This window comes from Hipposideros armiger, unplaced genomic scaffold, assembly GCF_001890085.2.
Source record: "Hipposideros armiger isolate ML-2016 unplaced genomic scaffold, ASM189008v1 scaffold_277, whole genome shotgun sequence".
NCBI lineage: Eukaryota > Metazoa > Chordata > Mammalia > Chiroptera > Hipposideridae > Hipposideros > Hipposideros armiger.
In genome coordinates this window covers 1,877,396-1,883,158 of record NW_017731627.1, presented here as the reverse complement: position 1 = coordinate 1,883,158, position 5,763 = coordinate 1,877,396, and the positions used below count along the sequence as shown (strand labels likewise).

Genomic DNA, 5,763 nt, shown 5'->3' with positions numbered 1-5,763 from the left:
TGCCTCAGGTAGATCTCTTATGTCTCTCAGTCTTCTCTGGGTGCCCTTATGTAGTGGGTGTCCTGCATGGCCCAGTGATGCAGTTTCCCTGATCACCTGTACCATGTGCTCCAGGAGTGTCCCTTGTGTGGTGTGTTTGTGTATTCTCCTCTTGTTGTTGAGTCTTGATTGCTTTTGGCACATCAGTGGGTGGGATTGACTCTTAGGCTGACTGGCTGTAAAGATTTGCCATGCCCACAACATATGAGCTGCTGTGTGGGGCCTGAATCCACAGAGGGGAATTCACCCCAGTGGGCTTCTGTGCCTGTTGAGACCACCCTTTGGGTCTGCCCCTTGAGGGGCTAATCATGTAGTGCTCTGTTGTGAACTGAAGCTGGCTTCCAAGTGTGTTTTTTCTGGGGTCTCTTGGGCAGGGATCCCATGCAAGCCCAGGTCAGCCACTGCCTGTGACTAGCCCAGGGTTACCTGGTAAGATCTATAAAACTATCCATGGTTGGTTGCTACCTGTGTTGGATCTGGAGGTACATGATGATGCTTGCCACCCTGTGAACCAAGGCCAGCTGCCACCAGTACCAGGCCTATGGCAGCTTAGAAAAAGACCCAGGGCATCCCGAGTCCTGATGCCACCTGCCTGTAAGGCTTAGCCACTGAAAAAGCCTCAATCACTACCCAGGTTGGGTGAGGCAAGGTCCCAGGTAGTCACCAGGTTGTTGCGAGTGTTCACCAGTTTAATGCAAATTCAGGTTTGGTGGCAGTGCTGAGCCTGGGGATCCTCACAAAAGTCCCAGAGCACACCATGGCCAGCTGCTGCTTGCCTTGGGCCCACAGACCCCTGAGAATTATACAAAAAAGATTTCAGCATAGTTAAGGGCTGGATGCCCACCACCAAAGGTGCCTCTGGCAGTGCACGAACCAAGGCTCACTGTTTGTTATTGAAAGAGCTTCCTGAGGCACATGGGGCAGGGCTAGTTGCCTGGGCACTGAAAGTGACTTCCAGAATCCTAGGTGAGTTGGGCGGAGCAGGTCCCAGGGAGTCACCAGAGTGGGACAAATGGTGTTCACAAGGTTAATGCAGATACAGTTCTGGTGTCAGTGCTGAGCCTGGGGCCACTCCACAAAATGCTCAGAGAACACCGAGGCCATCTGCTGCTCCCCTGGGACCCACAGACCCCTGAAAGTTGTCTAAGAAAGTCTGCATTGGGTTGGAGCTGGTTGCCCACCACCAAATGTGCCTCAGGCAGTGCACAAGCCACAGCTGCTGAAAGAGCATCCTGCAGTGTGCAGGGTGGGGTTGGTTCCCCAGGCATGTGAGTCGGGCATGGTGGGGTCCCAGGGTGGGGTGAGTGGCATTCACCAGGCCAATGCAGTTTCAAATTTGGCTGTGTGGGGAAGGGCTCAACATAGGGAAATGGAGACTGTCCCGTTAGCCCTTGACCTGTAGTCACACAATTCAGTCTTTCCCTTTCTGTCTCTGGTGCTTCTCGAGTTGCCATCCTTCTGCTGGAGCCCAGGGTGAGTGCCTGCAAGTGAGTAAGTCTGTGTGCGGGCCCTTTAAGAGGACATCTAGGTTTCCAGTAGCCTTCCGTCTCATCCAGACAGGCAGAATCCTCACTAATTTTCACGGCCAGATGTTGTGGAGCCTCCTCTTCCTGGCACTGGAACCCAGTGGGGTGGGGTGCCCAGTGTGGGACTGGTATCCTTCACTCCTCAGAGAGGCCCTCTGCCACTGAGATATCTATCCCTCCTGGTGCTCAACCATTACATATGGATGCGGGGCCAGCCTGTTTGGCATCTCTGCCCCTCCTACCAGTCTCGATGTGGCCTCTTGTTTATATCTTTAGTCATAGGATTCTGTTCAGCTAATCTTCAGATGATTCTCGAGGTTCATCATTCTATAATTTAGTTGTAAATGTGTTCATGGNTGGGCCCCACACCTCCCTAAAAGCAGGTTCTGTTTAAGCCACATACTCAAACTAGGCATTCTGTATCAGTCTCTGGGAGCTGTCAAATGAGGAATCACTGCTTTTCTCAAGCAAATTTTGGGTCCTTCATGTCTTTTCACTCCTATTCTCCTGCTCCACCTTCTTTGACCCCTTTTACACCTTAGAAAACTCTAGAATTAGTGGTCTTAGGTGGTGAATGAGGGTGGATAAGTAAGGACAGTTAAATTGGGAGCCTTTCTTATGACCTTGATTGGGGTTTTTGTCTGGGGCTTCGCCTTCTTCCCCTTCTTTCCCTTCTTTCCCTTTCTCCCCATCTCCCCCTTCTCCTTCTCCTTCTCCTCCTTTTTCTTTTTACAAGTTTCCTTTTTTGCCACTGAAATCCACACTAATGTTTCAATTTATAATGTGGCCTAGACCGATGTGTGGTTTTGTATTGGTTTTTTAGCTTCCCTTGAGAGAATAAATGATAATGGAGAGAATTATTTAACAAGGTCCTGGTTTCTCTGGCAACACAATAGCTAAACTTGCCTGCTTGTATGTGCACCTTTTACTGTCAGCTCATTAGATGGCATCCTTATGGGCAATATTGGTACCTGCAGAGAAAAGACACCTTGGTCTCTGAAAGGTTCGCCGAGGAGCTAAAGTCTGAGGCACATGTCCAAACCAAGCAGCTTTATTGGCCTGTCGGGGCTGAGACTAAAACTGGCATCAGCCACCTGCAGGAGTTTGCGGAGGTTTTTTTATAGGGTTAGCAAAAGGGGAAGTAACTGCAAGCATAGATGAGCAGTTATCATTGCATAATGGATATTTCTGCAGAAATGTTCTGTTGACCATTACAGTTCCTGTTTTGTCTTGTGTCTATTAGGAAACCGGTGATCAGGTGCTCGTTATTTTTACCCAAGAGGCTATCTGGCGGCTTTATCAGCGGGGTAAGGGGGTGTTGCCTCCCTTTTGGTGCCCCTGGTAGCCCCTAACAGTCTCTTGTTTGCAAGCCCTTCTCCCATCGGTCCTAGGTTAGGCCCTGTCCAGCCATGCAGGGGTGTTGGTTTATGAGTGCTGCAGCAGTGGGCATAATGAATCATTGACCCAGTGGACACAAAAGACGTACCAAGTAAAGTAACTTTAAATAACTGGCTTCAGAGGCTAGTAGCTAGGAAGTGACTTTTAGAAAGAGATACCCAAGGTTGTAAAGGTTTGTTTTTTGGGGTTTTTTTTCCATTTGCTGTAAATGATGAAAAGGTAGGGATTGCCCTCTTCATGCCTACTTCCTAATAGGTGTATCCAAAAAAATCAGTTTTTTTTCCCTCTCCCCAACCCTGTCCCCCATTAAAACAGAAACAGAGATTTATGTCCCGCTCCTCAATACAGGTAAAACTTGTACAAAAATATCCTCTATGAAAATGATTTGTAATCTGTAGACTTAATAACTGAAAGATGTCTTGAGATGTGAATCTCATCCTTTGGGTTGTGGGTTTTTTTGTTTTCTCCAAATCAATCTGATCTTTAAAGTTCAAAAAAATAAATAAATAGGGCTGGCCCAGTGGCACATTGGTTGAGTTGGCTTGGGAGCCAGCTCTGAGCAGCAGGGCCTCGGTTGGGATCCCACATGAGGGCCAGTGACACAGCACCCTCTACAACTAAGATGGTGAACAACAGCTCGACCTTGAGCTGGGTTGCTGTGAGTCGCCCACCATGAAGTAGGCTGCAGTGGGACTGGCCAGCAGCTGGAGTGAGCTTTCGTGAACTGCCGTGAGCCGCTGAGAGCGGCTGTTGGTGGCCGTCCAGTGGCTGACGACCGATTTGCCTCACCCAGGAAGAGCGCAATGATAACACTAACATGGGCTTGTGAAGCNCAGATCAGTCGCGGGCTTCTGGGCAGCCACTCACAGCAGCTGCTGGCCCCTCATTCTGGCTGCTGGCTACACATGGTAGCTGCTGGCTACACATGGTAGCTCCAGATTGAGCTGTTGTTCAGCATCTGAGCTGTAGAGGGCAGTGTCACCGGCCCTCATATGTGGGATCTGAACCGGGGCTCTCTGACATCCCAAGCCAGCTCTTAACCAATGTGCCACTCGGCCAGCCATCCATTAAGGAATTATTTAGAGGATTAAATATCAGTGCAGTGTGTTTACCACATGAACCCAGCAATCTAGAGAGGTTGAAAGGTTTTGGTTATGCTAGGTTTGAGGATCTAGATTCCTTTTTCAATGCCCTGAGCCTCAATGAAGAGTCTCTAGGTAACAGGAGAATTTGAGTGGATGTTGCTGATCAAACACAGGATAAAGACAGGGGTGATTGTTCTTTTGGCTGAGATAAAAATCGGGATTCTGACAAAACAAATGTAGACTGGAGGGGCCTGTCCTGCCACAGACAGCTTTGATGACTACCCGCCTAGAAGAGGTGATGCTAACTTTGGAGACAAGTATTGAGATCGTTATGATTCAAACCGATACCGTGATGGGTATTGGGACAGTTATCGTGATGGTCTTGGATTGATGTGGGGCCCGGGATCACTATGATGACAGAGGCAGCAGAGACTATGATAAAGGCTATGATTCTAGGATAGGCAGTCGCAGAAGAGCATCTGGTAGTGGGTGCTGGAGGGATGATGACAACAGAGGTGCCGGGGACCCCTATGGAGACAGATATGACAGATGTGATGATTGGCCATGGAGCTCCAGAGATGATTATTCTTGGGATGATTATAGGTGTGATGATAGAGGGCCCCCCCTCCAAAGACCCAAACTGAATCTAAAGCCTCTGAACACTCCTAAAGAAGATGATTCCTCTGCTAGCACCTCCCAGTCCAGCTGAGCAGGACTCTATCTGTGGAGGGGCAAAGCCTGTTGACACAGCTTCTAGAGAATGAGAAGTAGAGGAACAACTACAGAAGGAACAGGAGAAATTGCAGTGTCACTTGGATGAGCCCAAATTGAAACAACGGCCTTGGGAGAAACACCCAAGCTGGTGAAGTGAAGAAATTCAGGAACTCATGGGTCAAAGACAGGAAGTGACTCATCACAGCCTGGGACCTCAGCCACCTCTGGCACAAATGCACAAAGGAGAGAGTGAGAAGTCTCTAGAAAATGAAACACTCAATAAGAAGGAAGACTGTATCTCTCCAACTTCTAAGCCTCCCAAACCTGATCGGCCTCTAAAAGTAATGCCAACCCCTCCACCAAAGGAGAATGCTTGGGTGAAACGAAGTTCTAACCCTCCTGCTCGGTCTCAGAGCTCAGACACGGAGCAGCAATCCCCTACAAGTGGTGGTGAGAAAGCAGTTCCAGCTGAACCGTCAGAGGAAGGATCAGCAAGGAAAGCAGATGAAAATAAAGTGGATGGGGTGAGTGTTCCAAAAGGCCAAAGTGGGAACTCCAGCCGTGGGCCAGGAGCTGGAGGGAACAAAGACCACTGGAAGGAGTCAGATAGGAAACATGGCAAAAAGGATAAAGACTCCCGATCTGCACCTGAACCAAAGAAAATCCAGCTTCCAAGTTCAGTTCTGCAAGCAAGTATGCTGCTCTCTCTGTTGGTGGTGAAGATGAAAATGAGGGAGATTACACCGAATAGACCTCTACGTCCTGTGCTTTCTCTGAGTCTCTTTCCACCCTGGAACATTTGAGAGCAAATCAAACCTCTATCCAGACAAGACAAAATAAAACTCACCATCTCCTAGAGACCTTTCTTAACTTAAAAAAAAAAAAAATGAAATGAAATTCTTCTGCATGCTGCCGCACCCTTTAAAGTACTGAACTAACTGGAGAATTGCCAATGTAGCCAGAGAGAAAGAGACGTATTTTAACAGAAAAGTTGTGCATTT

General features: G+C 48.5%; 1 pseudogene; it reads left to right on the top strand.

The window, feature by feature from the left end:
• The first annotated feature begins 4,005 nt into the window (after positions 1–4,005).
• LOC109390718 (eukaryotic translation initiation factor 4B pseudogene) lies at positions 4,006–5,753 on the top strand (annotated as a pseudogene).
• Positions 5,754–5,763: the final 10 nt, after the last annotated feature.